At 31.4% G+C, this 15,650-nt stretch overlaps 1 pseudogene; it reads left to right on the top strand.

Moving 5' to 3' along the window:
- Positions 1-12,797: 12,797 nt before the first annotated feature.
- Positions 12,798-13,349, top strand: LOC147929483 (uncharacterized; annotated as a pseudogene).
- Positions 13,350-15,650: the final 2,301 nt, after the last annotated feature.

The raw sequence follows: 15,650 nt of genomic DNA on the forward strand, positions 1-15,650 counted from the left end.
ATTTAGCTAAGCATCTGAAAACGGCATGCAAGGCATTCAAGGTATGGCAAGGTGCTAATCTAGAAAAGAGTCAGAATGTGTTTTCTCCTGATGGTGTTGGTGGTGAGCTTAGGTTTTGTAAAGTCTCTGAATCTGTGGTTAGGGAAGCTTCAAATGAGTTGTTGGTTTTGGCTGAACTGCCATTATCGTTTATAGAGTGCCTAGCTTGGAGACAATTCTGTGCTAAAGTCCAGTTGTATAAACCTCACTCTCGGAGAACAGCAACAAGAGATATTGTGGAGTTGTTTGTTAAGAGGAAAACATCAATGAAGAAGGTTCTTGGGGAGAATAATCAGAGGTTGTCATTGAAAACCGATATCTGGTTGCTCCGTATACTGGAAATAGTTATATGGTCATAAGCTCACTATATCGATGCTTGGTGGAAGTTAAAGAAGCTGATCATTGGTTTCAAGAATGTTCCGGATCATAAAGGGTCAACAATTTCGAAGGTTCTTATGGATTGTATGGAAGAGTGGGACATCAAGAAAATCTTTTGCATCACAGTAGACAATGCCACTGCTAACAGTTCAGTAATAAGGAGATTCAAGGAAGCATTTACACAACTTAATGGGAATGATGCATTTATTCTTAAAGGTGATTATTTGCATCTAAGGTGTGCCACTCATATATTGAACTTGATTGTTAAGGATGGTCTGACAGAGGTAGATGACAGTGTGGCTGCCATCAGGAATGGAATTAATTTTCTGAGAGGTTCAACTGACAGATTGAAAGCATTTGATCTTCGAGTGGAAACAACAAAAGTTAAATGTGGAAGCATACCTTTAGATGTCAAGACCAGATGGAACTCCACTTACCTCATGTTAGAACAAGCTTTGAGGTTTAGAGTGGCATTTGAAAAGATGGAGGCTGAAGACAAAGTTTATAATGACTACTTTGAGGAAAAGGTGGATGGGACAAAAAGAGTTGGACCAGCAATCAAAAAGGATTTCGATGCTGTTGAGAGGTTGGTTCAGTTTCTTGTCATCTTTTACAAGTCTACACTAGTACTATCAGCTTATACTTTTGTGTGCTCTCATAAGATATACAATGAGATAGTTACCATCCTAAAAAAACATTATTGCTCTAACTACAAGTACTGGTCCTGATGCAAATTTAAGATGGAAAGCATTGATTATGTTAGAGAAATTATAGAAGTATTGGGATCCTTTTGGAGAGAAGGTTGAAATGAATAAGTTGTTGATAGTAGCAAGTATATTCGACCCAAGAAAGAAGATGAAGTTTGCTCAGCTTTGTTTTGACACACTTTATGGTAAGAATAGTGTTGAGGCTAATCATCTTCATGATTCAGTCTTGCAAATCCTTAAGGATATGTTTGCAGAGTATAGTGCTTTAGTCAATAGAAGTGGTAGTGGTGATTCAGAGACATCTACTCAGTCCCAAAGAGCAACTTCTCAGTCTCAAGAGCAAGTTGGAAGTGTTTATTGTGAGAGAACCGTTGGTTTTGAAAGCATGGAGAGTCTCTACAAAGATGTGGTTAAAGAACTAGGAATTTAAGATTCATCAAATGAGCTGGAGTTGTATTTGAAAGAAACAGTGGAGAATCCAAATCTTCTAAATGGTGCTGAGTATGATTTGTTATCTTGGTGGAGGATCAATAGCCCAAAGTTCCCGGTTCTATCACTTATTGCTAGAGACATATTTGCAATGCAAGTGTCTTCAGTAGCATCAGAATCTGCATTTAGCACTAGTGGGAGAATATTAAATCCATAAAGAAGCTGCTTAACCCACTACATGATAGAAGTCTTGATGTGCACAGAGCAATGGTTGAAATGTGAGATTCATGTCAATGAAAAGGGAGCGATAACAATCCAACAAATGCTTGCTGATGTGGAGTTGCAAGATGAACTCATGAGAGGTAATATCTTCTCTTAAACTCTTTTAACTCAAATGTGCTTTATACTTTCTATTTTTGACAATTGATCTTTTGCTTTGTTATGTAGAGTTTGATCCTGAATTCAACTTACAAGGACTGTAAAGTGAGTTCCAATTTCAAATAAAAATTTTAAGTTTGATGTATTTGATGAAACACATTCGATTTCTTACTACTGAACTAATAATCTTTTGTTTTGATATGTAGAGTTTGATATGCTGAAATGAATCAACTCGCAAGGAGCTGTGCCAAGGAGTCAAGGACGGTTTCAAGAAGCTTTCAAGAAGCTTTCAAGTTTCAAGTTTTATCTTTGATGTCTAAAGTATGAACTTCAAGTCTTTGATTGTTTGATGTCTGAATTGGTCTTTGATGTTTGATGTATGAACTTTGAGAGTGTGACTTTTGTTGGTCTTTGACTCTTTGTCTTTGATATTTGATGTTTGAAGTTTGAAATTAGAAGACTAGAAGTTTTAAACTTGTCTCAGGTTTTTGTTTTCATTTTCGGGTATTATGCTACATGTGGGTACAAATGGGTACAAATGGGTCCATTTTACCCGGAAAAAAGTTTGGGTATTCGAGTTTCGGATACAATTTGGTTCCAAAAATTACAGAACTGAACCGACCCGGAACCGAGAAGAACCGAACCGATATCCTAACCGAATCTTCTCGGTTCTTAAATGGATAAAAAATTTGCATAACCGAAAGACCCGAACCCGGTCGGTTCTTACCCATATCCAACCCGAGGACCCGAAGGTCCAGGGCTAATCCCGTAGAGAAGTAATTTATGTGGAAATGCTGATGTCTCTCACTTATAAGAGTCCATCCCCTTTATAACATAACGGAAGTACACAACATTGTTTTGTAGATTATATAATTTTAATAAGTTGGTTATAAATAGGTTATAAATTAATTGATAGATTAATTAGTTACAAGTTAAAGAGTGGGTGCAACCTTAATTTATTTTCGGAAGATTTTATTACTAGATCACGTTGTTTCCAAAAATCTTAAAGAGAATATTCTAAAGAATCATTTAATATCATCTAATTTATCATAATAATTTTCATTTAGAATCCTTTGGTATCTAATTTAACATATTAATTTGTTAATTATCATTATACTTCACCTATCATTTATATATATATGAGTCTATTTTGTGAAACTAATAAATTATCATATTATTTATTATAATCAAAAATAGTTTTATTGTCGTATATACCATAATTTGAATTTTTAAAAACAAATAGAAATTGTTCAATCTGTAAAATATTCAAGCTTTAGTAATACTATTCTTTAAATATAATATCTATTGAATTAAAAATTTTACTGAGTAACGGGTCAAAATATGAATATTTAACTTCAATATCATATTTTTTTGTTGAATTTTACAATTTTATATAATATAATAAACTTTAAATGATTTATTTTGAAATATTTTTATAATATTGAAACTTGATATAAATGTTAGAAACTATAAACACTCTAAATTGATTTGTTATAGCAATGTCAATAATATGTCACTATAATATGAAAGAATTTCAAGAAACCAAGTATATTAAAACTAAAAGTATAACAATATATTAAATTACTCATAATATAATAACGCTTTTAAAAACCAACTTTACAAAATTATGTCTTATAATGACATTCAAGTCATGATGTACAATATACATTGTTGAAATAGTTTCACATACATAAACTAATGCAACATATTAAAATTTAATTTTAAAATATAAAATATACAAAATTTTGTATAGAATAAAATTTAACCAGTGTTATAACACGAGTACTTATCTAGAATCAGTGTCGGTTCAAGGTTTTTAGGGGCCCCTGGGCAATTTTTTTTTTTACCTCTGTTACATGTTAGAAAAAAAAATATGGATTTCATTTTGATAATATATAAACACTTGATAAGATTATAAACATTTATTTTCAAATTCTACGTTGGAGTCAGTTAAGATAATTATAGAAGATAAAGAGTCTTTTTGGTTATTGATTCGTAAAAATAAATCGTTAAAACATATTTTAATGAATTGTTTTTGTGTTACAAATTTTGTTTTTGCCTTTTTTATCTTACATTATTTTTTTGAGTCCATTTATCTTGCATGATTTCTTTTTTTTTGTACCCCTTTATCTTGCATTATTTATTTTTTTTGTGCCCCTTAATCTTACATTATTTATCTCCTTAATCTATGAACCCGAGGCGGTTGCACCCCTTGTCCCCCTATCTAAGCTGGCACTGTCTAGAATCATTAACAATATAAAACTTACAAAATATGTGTTTTTTTCAAGCTATCATATTTAGCATATGATTTTATTGCATAATATTTTATCCAAACGAACTTTTAAAAGCAATCACATAAATTATATTTTATATAAAAATTACAATATAAATAAAAGAAATTTCAATCCGTGCTCTAGCACGGGTCTTAATCTTTTTTATTTTACTCAAATAGTTATTGTATTGCTTAATATGAATCTTTACATAGAGGTTCAATTAGCCATACTGGCTTTGTTACAGACTCAACATAATAATTTGTACTTTGACAACCAACCTTTGCAAGCGTATGAGCAACAATATTACATGACCTCTTTGTGAAATTACAAACAAATGTATGGAACTTTGATTTCCAATGATGAATGTCTCGAATTATATTCAAAATAGAAACATCTTCCTGCTTTCCATTAACTATCTTAACAAGTGATTCACAATCGCCCTCGAAAATTATGGAAGTATAACCTCGTATCCACATATGTTGTAAGACCGATAAGAGTGCTTTCGCCTCCGCTTCTAAAGTTGATGTCGAAGGAGGTAATCTTGTTGCGCCCCAAGTTATAGCATCTCCATAATGATTCCGAATTATCCACCCACCCGAGGTTGTATGGTTATGAGGATCAAAAGCTGCATCAAAATTACATTTTAACATATGATAGATTGGTTTAGACCAAAACGATATTTGTGGACCCGAGTCCGCATGGGTATTAATCAAGTTATTCATTAAAGGACTAATTTTATTGGGAGATAAATAAGTATTTCCTTTAAATCTTATTAGGGAAACTCCTTTGTTTAAGTATGTAAATAATTCTTTGAGCTAATAACCAACCACTACATTAAATAGTTTTAGTACCCAATTTCCGCTGAAACAGTCCTAATACATATGAATTAAAAAAAAATGAAAAGAAAATACTTCCAACAAGTACTCAAGAGTCAAGGCGTCAAAATAATTGGGTAGTTTAATAATTCCTTGAAACTAAATATATAATTTTTTCATAAAAAAGACTAAAGAGATATTTACCTGTATAACCTTCATTCTAAATTAAGGTTTGTATGATTTTTTATAGTTTATATAATTGTTAATTTATTATATTGATGAGACCAAATGTTTATATAGAATTTGTAAAAAAAAATTCTTTGAATATTTTATCGAATCATGTCATTTTTTACACAAACCTAACTCGAAACTAAAATAATTTATTAATTTATAGCGGTTATTAATTTACTATAGATACATAACAGTAACACTATTGATAAGTTATTCTTTTAGTTACTCTCTAATTTATTGTCTATGATACTTTCCAGCATAAATATCAATTAGAGTCAACGACGATTTAAGCAATTGCCATTAATTGTGTCGTTTTTAGATCTCTTTACCAAAAAAAAAAAATATGCACAATTCTTTTGGTCAGTAATCAAATTGTTATTTTGGGAATAAATTTAAAAGGTCATATAGCCTTTATATGTATAATTTACCAAAATTTTCATAAATTTACTAATATGTTTGCTTAAACAATATTAAAACTAGATTTTAACCCGCGGTACACCGCGAACATAAAATTTCTAATATAATTTATATTTTATGTTGTATCTACTTGTTAAATATTGAATGTTTTTTAAATAGGGAATAACTATATTTTCTAGTTGTTGTGCGGCTAAATATTTATATTATTTTTTAACCCGCAATACACTTCATGATCATTTGTTTTTTATATTTAGTTTGTTTTTTTTAGTGTTTGAAATTCTCTTTTGATTTTTAATTATTATAACAAATAATATGAGATCTAAATACATAATCAGTAATTATACGTTGTGACATTTTTCCTAATGATTTAATTATTTTATATAATCTTAGTTAAATCAATTTGATTTTATGTCAAATATTCTAATATTAGTAGTGTGAATAAATAATTAAATGAGGATTTAACCCGTACTAACACAAATTTAATAATATTTTATTAAATTCAACATGTTCTCTTTATAACTCATTTACTATATAGCCACATTATATAATATTTTAGAATTTTTTAATTTTACATATTCATAATAATTAAAATTTTATTAAGATTATATATGTTAATTATAATATTTAAATAATTGTCAATTGAAGTTTTTTTTACGTTAAGAATCAAATATCACAGATTTTGGGAAACAAAATGAGAATCAAATTGTTTTTTTCTTTGTTTATGAAGGATTCAGATATAGAATACCTTCAAAACACAACATAATATATGGTTAAATATATGATAGTTTCTATTTCCATATTTTTGATTGCTGTTATTTTTTTAATTGAAATAAAATGTAAAATATTTAGGAAACAAAATCTGGAGTAATGTTAGTTTTGGAAAATTTTTAGGGGTTAATGTTGTAAATAGTTTTTTAAATAAACAAAACTAAAAGGGCATAACACAAAATGTACTTCCAAAATATTAATAGATAGCCAAAATATTCCACCAAAACTTATTAAATTAATTATCTCTATAGTAAATTTTTGAAGTACATATGGCAATCTATGATTTTAGTTATACTTAATTACATAAAGGATCTTGGAAAAAAAATATTTTCAATTTTATCTAATTTTCGTAAATATCTTTACCATCATTTTAAGTTTCTAGGTCAAAAATACCAGCCCAAACAATTTCTATTTCTAACATTTCTCATTAAACCAATTGACAAAAATACCCCTCTTATTTCTCAAATCCTCATTGTTTCCAAATCGCTTCTCGTTGTCTCCCTTCACTCAAAAAAACAGATACGGTGGTTGATGGATTCTCGCCACCTCGCCGGATTCTCATCGCATCACCGGTCTATCTCACCGGATACTCGTCGCATCACCAGTCTATCTCGCCGGATTCTCGTCGCATCACCGGTCTATCTCGCTGGATTCTCGTCGCATCATCGGTCTATCACGCTGGATTTTCACCGTTTTGCTGGTACGCTGTTGTCTTGCTTCATCTCGCCGTTTCGAGGTCTCCTGACTTCGATTCGCATTGCCCTAGACACCACCATCCTTACCCCTCGTTTCGGCCTTGCTTTGCCTCATCGTCGTTGCTGCGATTTGTATTTGAGGTTCTTCTTCTTTGGTGATCAATCTTCTCCACACAACGCTTTAGCATTGGTCATTGCAGTTTATAGGTAAGATTCATTTCATTCTCTTTCTATTGTAGAAATTGAAAACATTATAAGATTTATGTGTGTGTGATTTTGAGTTTACTAAATCCACAAAAACCTAAACCTATTGGGTGCAAAATTTAGTAGATTCTTATGGTTTCTACTAAAATTTATCTGTTGTGGATTGTCCTCATCATGTAACGATTTGTTCTTCCTAAACATGTAAATTATTGTGGATTTTCTTATCCGTGTAACAATGGTGATGCTAGTTTTGTTAGCTAGAATAGGGATGCTAGAGTTTGGTTGATGGTAGTTTATATTCAGTTGCATTATAGTTTATTCCATTGGTGTTGTCTTTTCTAACTATAACTTTGTTTAGTGTACTTGACTTGGTCGTTTTAATGTTGCCTAGACAAGTTAATTATAAGTGTCATTGTGATGAGTCTTGCAACTGGATGTTCATGTTGCTTATTGAGATGGTTTTGTGTCATTCTAGTTGGATTAACCAGTGAAGTTACATGCTTGATTTGATCATTCAAGAAGAACTACTTACAACTTGGATTAGCTTATACATGTCACAGTTATACAATTTGGATTTGCTTATGTTTCAGTTTAGTTTATCTTTATACATTAAGCTTGGTTTGCTGGCATGGTTTAGTGTTTTCGTGTTCCTGACTGACTACTGTAGATTTCTTGTTTGTTGAAAATTTGGGAAAGCACTGTTGAAAATTAAGGAAAAAAAAAAATATATATATATATATATATATATTAGGAAGACTTTCATAATACGATATGTTTCATAATGATAATTTGGCTCTTTGTGGCCACTGGTTTTGCTTTCTGTTTACTCATGAACCTATTCATATCATGGAGTTTCTCACATAAAAGTTGATTGGATTAACATTGTTGAAAATTGGGAAGCACTGATGAACATTCAGGAAATGATCTTTGTATTTTATGATGATTTTCCTGACACCATCTGTGTTTTTTCTTAATTTAGAAACTTACATTGATCGAAAGGTGGTTTCTTGTGACTACTTTTTTTTGCTTTCTGCTAACTCATGAAGTCATTCATACCATACTGTTTCTCACATAAACGTTGATTGATTAAGATAGTTGAAAATTGAGAAACATTGTTGAGAATCTAGGAAATGATCTATATATTTTAGGATGATTTTCCTGACACGATCTACTCTTTTTTTGTTGTTGTTGCAGGACATGGAAGATTCTTTCCCTACAAATATCAAACTCTAAGCTCCATTTCAACATAGGATATGAGCCAAGATCTGAATTAAAGATAAACTAGTTTACAAACTACGATTGCATCAAAGAAGTCAAAGCATACTTAACTATTTGTTTGTTTTCATCTATCTAGGATTGTATAATGTTTGAGATGACGTTAGTGTATAACAGTTTTGATAACTTTCTTCCAATATTTAGTTATTTTCATTTAGGAAAGACTAATAGAAATTTAGGAAGGAATCCTTGAGATTTAGGAAGGAATCCTTGAAATTTAGGAAGGAGCCCTTGGCATTTAGGAAGACCTTTTGGATTTTTCTCCACCGTTAAACAATACAATTATACCTCAAGTTAAAATTATAGTATATAGGTAAAACACGAGGATGTGAACAAATTTCAATCACTATCCCTCACTAATGAGTAATATGTTATACAGTGAGGCAAGAAGATAAACAAAGATTTAAAATTACATTTCTTTAAATTTAGGGAGGATTTTCTAATGTTTAGGAAGACATCATTGAATTTAGGAAGGTCCTCCACAATGACCTGCATTCAAACTTCCACACAATTGTCCATTTTCTTATCTTCATCGTCAACTCTGCTTTGTCCTTGAAATATTAGCGATCATGTATATCATCAAACACTTGAGTGTAATGACACATCCACTTAGTCGATAAAAATCCTACAAACATAAACACATATAAGTAAAACAACAATTTATGAATGCCTTCCTAACTCGTAAAGACTATATATCTTACTGTTCTAGTCATACCATCTCCTCTTCATTCAATATCTACTAGAGAAACACAAAAGAAGATATATATGAGAACTGATATCATATTAAGCACAAAGAAATTTCCAACTCTATATTCCATAATCTTTACTCACAGCAACAACTATTGCAAAAAGCATTTGTGTATTGTTGATACTCCCATCGAGTAAATTTCATTCTTAACACATATAGATACAAACACCAAATCTCTTTCAAACATGTAAGTGGTTTGGTAGCTGGTAAGAAGAGATATTGGAGTGACTACAATATTGTCCCTATTGATACAATAAGAACAAAAGGAAAGGATTATATGCATTTAACTAAATGTGGTTTACATGACTCACATCTTCTCTACCAGTATGTACAATCTTTATAAACATAATTCAACTTAAAAACTATAATACACGAAGATCACTTCACAATTAAACTAGTTTTGCAACACTAGTAGTCTTATTAATTACCTTGAAACCCCAAAAAAACACTTCTAGATTAATGTGTGTCATTAGCTAAAGGATTAAAAAAACTACAGAAGAATTTTATAAACAACAAATTTTGTAAAATTTTAGAATGACAATCAAATGGTAAAATCAAGCAATCAGAGCATAGAGAATACCTTATCATTAATTTATCTCTGATGATAACGCAAACAATGCAACAGCCAAATTAATCACCACCGTTGTTGTCTTGTCGGGAGCATCATCGGATCTAGACACAATGATGGCCTTGGAACAGTCATTTTTGTCGATTTCAACTTTGAATTCGATAGATTCATCAACATCGATATCGAATCTCTCAGATCTGATGGTGAATTGGAGAATGAATAAATCGTTGTTGCCGGCGTCGATGAAACCAAAGAGATGTCAAACAAATTGACAAAGTTGGAGGAATACGAGATAAATGATGTCGGAGGAAGACGGAGACGAACGATATCAAAGATAGATGGAGCCGTCAGAAATCGCCGGAGATGATGAATCACGATGACAATACTTAGAGAGAGTTTGAGAACAAAATCCAAAAGCTTCACTCATGTTGGTTTATAACATAGGGATATAATGGTTTTTTTATTTAACAAATAATGGTATTAGTGGAAAAATAAGTAATGGATGGTAAATTAGGAACTATTGATGGTATTCTGGGGCATTTCTCTAATTCAAACATAAATACATGATTCTCTTTTTACTTTTAGTCAAGTATATGTTCTTATGTTTAAATTATTTTGAATTATTATATAATACATTTATTTAATGAAATTTGTGATTTCCTTTTGCATAAGACGTGATTCAAATTTTATTAAACGGACATATATTACTCACTCGATGAATAAAAAATGTATATTTAATGTCCCACGTCGCCTAGAAAATTAGAACAATGGTTCAAAGTCATACTATAAAAGAAACCTAAATGATTCAGAATTTGAATGAGCATGGAACTTGATTTATCAGACATTTAAATTTTATTTGTTTTACTCTAGTTTTTTATTTTAAATAACTTTAACTTTTAAAAAGTTAAAATATCATTAACTCAGTGCTACACGGGTAAACCATCATTTTCTTATATTATTAACACTATTAATAATAAAGTAATACACATTTCTAGCTAAGTTGATTAAATTAGTATTATGTAAAAGATCAAATTGTCGTGCGTTATGCTACAAGCTAAATCATAAAATTAACAATAAAATATAATTCTAAAATTTTCAACACTAAAAAAAGAAAAGTTTTTTTAAAAAAAAATACAACTTAAATTTAATTTTTTAGTCACTAATAACTTAAACAACGTGTTAAAATTTAGCTATTTTTCGTTAACAAAAAGATATTTCCACATTATTTTTACTTTTTATGCATTTATTATTAGGCATAATGATAAAGACAGAAGAAGAAAGAAAGAGCTAAAAATATTGGGCTTAAAATTCTTTTTAATATTGAACCTTATCATTTTAAATAGAGAATTTGTTAGAAATGCCATTTGACCTCTTTAACAATGACAATATGTTAAGTTAATTTTTATATATTTTTTTAGTTTGGGTTCTCTATTTTACATTTAATGTATAGGTTTTAGGGGTAGAGTTTAGTATTTGGGGTTTAGGGTTTATAATGTAGTCATTTTATATAGTGAAAATAGACCAGAATGACACAAATTTGGAAAAATATTGCTCGATTGACACCCTCCCTTTAGGGAAAACTAGATTAACACAATTTATGTTTAAATTACCAAAAGCCCATTTTGTTGTCTTGAAAAAAAAAATTAAAAGGAAATAAAAACATAAGAAAAAAAATCAAGTTTATCAAACCAAACAAACCCGACATACATCAGTTATTTTTATTTTTCTCTAACCCGAAACATTGACACATCCGCCGGCGAAGGAGAGGTTTTACGGTACACCAAAAGAAACTCGATCTGTTGATCTGTCGGGTTTGTCCGCCGACGAATTAGAAGAGCAATCACTGGTCCCCTCTTGTTACAGCCACATACAAATAGTCGTAGTTGGCTCTCATCTTCGGCCGGCGTAATAAGAACCATAGTGGTTTCGGTGGTGGTCGATTTAGTCCGGCGGTGAGTGTTGTTATTTCAATCCTTATTAGAATCGATTATTGAATTGTTTGCAATTGTAGATTAATCATGCACCAATCTCTCTATTCGTCAATTTAGATTATTCATATCTGTTTGATACTTTCTTAAAATTGTAAACCAGCGAACGTCTTTGCTAATTAGATAGGAATTGTGCTTCTGGACACTATTGTGTTATGCCAATTCTTGATTATTGTAAACGATAAGTAGAAGCATTTCTAGTTTTTGAATGGTTCTTGTGTCTATAATTATCATTGTGTGTGTCGATTTGTTCATATTGCTTATTTGATTCTCTTTGACTTATTTAATTGCAGCCATTGCCAAACACTTGTGTCTCTCCCGTGATCCTTCTGCTTCTTCCACGTCTCTCTTTCATCTCCAAACTCAAGCGGCGGTATGTTTTCAATTCTCTCCTTCCTCCCCCTCACACTGTTTCATTCATCATATCTGTTTTTATCAACTGTTTAAGTTCTCTATTGTATTTATGATGATTCAGATCTTCGGTTCCAAACACAATTTAAAGGAAACCAAGTTCAGAATTCCTCCAGCTTCTGATTTTCAGGTTTAACTAATTTCTGGGATTTTTTTATTTGGGATGCTGTTCTTTTTTGTTTTTTTTCATCAGTAATGTATAATAAGAACTCACATGGTGAGCGATGCATTATACTTTGTGGTGTTTACATAATAAAAACTCCCAACTTGCGAATGATTTAGCTTTATTTGAACTGTTGTGTTCATCAATTTCTCTTTGATTTCTATAAATGAGAGATTAGTTTTTTGTTTTTGGATTAGATGTATTTAACAATTTTGTGTTACCTAAATGAGAGATTTGTGTTCATCAATTTTGTTTTTGTTTTAATAACGTTATCATTTATCATTTGATTCTTTTCTTTGTATCTTTAGGAATGGCATCTTCAAGCAATAGCATCAAATATCCTCCTCTACTTTATGAAGAAGGGAAATCGCCTCTCCAACATAGGAGCATGAACCACAATTGTTATGTGTCGAAAATTGGAATTTTGAGAGAAGGATTAGGGGTAGATGTGTGGGATAAACTGAAGGAGTCATCTCTTGGAGTGTTTATAAAGTTTGCTTAATTGGAATATACATGGGCTGGGCAGAGAGTTTATTATCTACTCACACATCAGGTGAGAATCAACAACATTCATGAGGTTTGGTCTTTGATCGATGATAGGCCAATTAGATTTTCTTTAAATGAGTTTGCGGAGATAACAAGCTTAAATTGTGATGCATTTGACCCTTTAGACAACTTTGATGTTGATCACCATGATTTCTGGAAAGAAATGAAAATACCAACAACCCTTGATGGTCCTATGTGGAGTGAGCTGCTAAAGGTGATTGATTTTAGCAAAACATGGGATGTTGATAAGAGAATGATGGTTGGTAGGTTATGTCTATTGTCAGTATGCATACATGGAATTCATCATACATCTTAAATCCCGTAGGTGTCCGCTAAGATAGTTTTAGATCCAATTGCTTTTGAAAAACATCCATGGGGTCGGGTGGCTTTTCGTAGTCTAGTGAATTCTGTTTAGATTGTTGACTACGATAGAGTTTCGTACACCATACACGGGTGTGTTCATGCTATGTTGATTTGGTTGTATGAGAGTGTTACTGGAATTGGAGAAAGTTATGTGTTAAGAAGGACATAAAAGAGTGGTGTTCCACTTCTTGATTGGCGATCATCTAGAAAACATATCAACTTCACAAACTTCATCAAAAAAGAGAAGGAGTTGCATGGGCAGGTTAGTAGTGGTGCTAGTTTGCTTCTATTGTCGAAAAACATACTTTTGACATGTTGTTATAATTTGTGTGAATTTAAAGTTATTACCAACGCTAATCATTTTATTCATGGCTTGTAGGTTCGTGTTAGGCATATGGTTCATGTTTCAGAAGAAAACATGTATCCTCTATGGTTGGACGCAGATGAGCATATGGATCCACACTTAGACGAGCTCATTAAAGATCTCATTCATAACCGTTTGTCTCTAGATGCTTGGAGTTGTGTCAAAACAGTTGGTATAAGTTCAAAAAAGAAGAAAAGAAGTGTTGAAGCTGCTAAGGAGAAGGACGAAAGAGGGTGTAATCCTAAGAAAAAGAGATTGACAGATAGTGATCCTAAATATGAACAAGGAGAAAATGTAACAAACATGGAGGTAAGGTTTCGTTATTCTTCAATTAACTTTATTACCAATTTTGTTTTCTCTATTGTGATTTTAAGAAAGATGTTATTGTAGGAAGATAAAGATGAGAAGAAAATTTCTGTTGATATTTGGAGGGCGATTGAAGAAATGAATGAGACTATTTCTGAGTTGGGCAAGACCGTCAACAGTCGAATGGATGCTTTGGAGAGCAAATTTGAAACATTTGTTGAAAAGAAAATGACTGTGTTAGAAGAGAAGATGAGTGAGAGGATTAAAGCAGTGGAGAAAGAAAGAAAAGAGGCAAAAGATGCTGATATACCAAACGATGCCACTTCGCACACCATTGAGGATGATGAGGGAACAATTAACTCCTTTTCTTCATTGGCAATTTATGATCCTCTTCTTCTGGTAGAATTCCATACAGGGTAAAATTCTCATCATCAGAATCTGTTCCGTCAGAATCTTCACAATAATCAAATCTAATATCATCTTCATAGATCTCTTCATGTTTTGCTTCGCTGGCCAAATCAAGATACTCTTCTCCAACCAAATCGTTTTCATCTTTTCCTTGTTTCTTACCTTTATGATTCAAATCAGTCCGTATTTTCTTCTTCACTTCAACACAAAGACGACCTGTATCCCTTTTCAATTGTCCCAGAAAAGTGTGCAACTGACGAGAATTATCAATAATAACTGCTGGTGTATCAGCGGGTAAATCCTGCAATAACCTCTTCGAGATCTTGTAACTCAACGCAACATTGAATACCTTGTTATCCAGTCTGTAATCCTCATATACCATTCCAATGCAATCATCAAAACTGCTTTGATCATTACATTCTAGAATTCGTAAACCCCTTTCATTATCGACAACAAACAACCATTTGTTGTCGTTGAAGATCCAATTACCACAAACGAGAATCACCTGCTTCATATTCTCTTTGTTGTGTAACGATCAAATACACTCTAAAACATGAAGGAAGCGATGAAAAAAAAAATCTCCTAAAAGGAAAATAATAGAGAAGTCGATTATGAACCCCAGAAGGAAAGAAAGCATGATTAAATCCACATTGGAGAGAAGGAAGAAGGAATCTATGGAAAAAATAAGATGAACCGAAAAGAGAAAAAAAATTAGAGTCGATATTGAGGGAGGCACGAGACAACCACGAAATAATAAGGTAAACCCTAGATTCTTGCCATATATGTCAATTACTTAAAAAGTCTGTCGCTTAACCGTAAAGAAAAACTATCGCAAAACACAATAATAAATCTGTCACTACCCTGAAAAAAATCTGTTATCAAGCAATAATATAAGAAAAAATGTCATTAACTTCCAAAATAATTAATCTGTCATTACAGATAAAAAATCTGTTGTCACTAAATTAACAAAAAAAAACTGTTATCATTGTATTCATATATAATAAATCTGTTAGTAAGCAGCAAATTTTATAGTTGAAAAAAACAAAACTGTCATAACATAAGAAAATCTGCCACAACTTATAATATGAATGTAGGTCAATATAGCAATTTTAAAAAGATTTAAGAAAATCTGTTATCAAACAAAAGATTTTTTCTTCAATCCAAAAATCAGTCATA

This window comes from Camelina sativa, chromosome 13 (assembly GCF_030686135.1).
Source record: "Camelina sativa cultivar CO46 ecotype springtype chromosome 13, ASM3068613v1".
NCBI classification, from domain to species: Eukaryota; Viridiplantae; Streptophyta; class Magnoliopsida; order Brassicales; family Brassicaceae; genus Camelina; species Camelina sativa.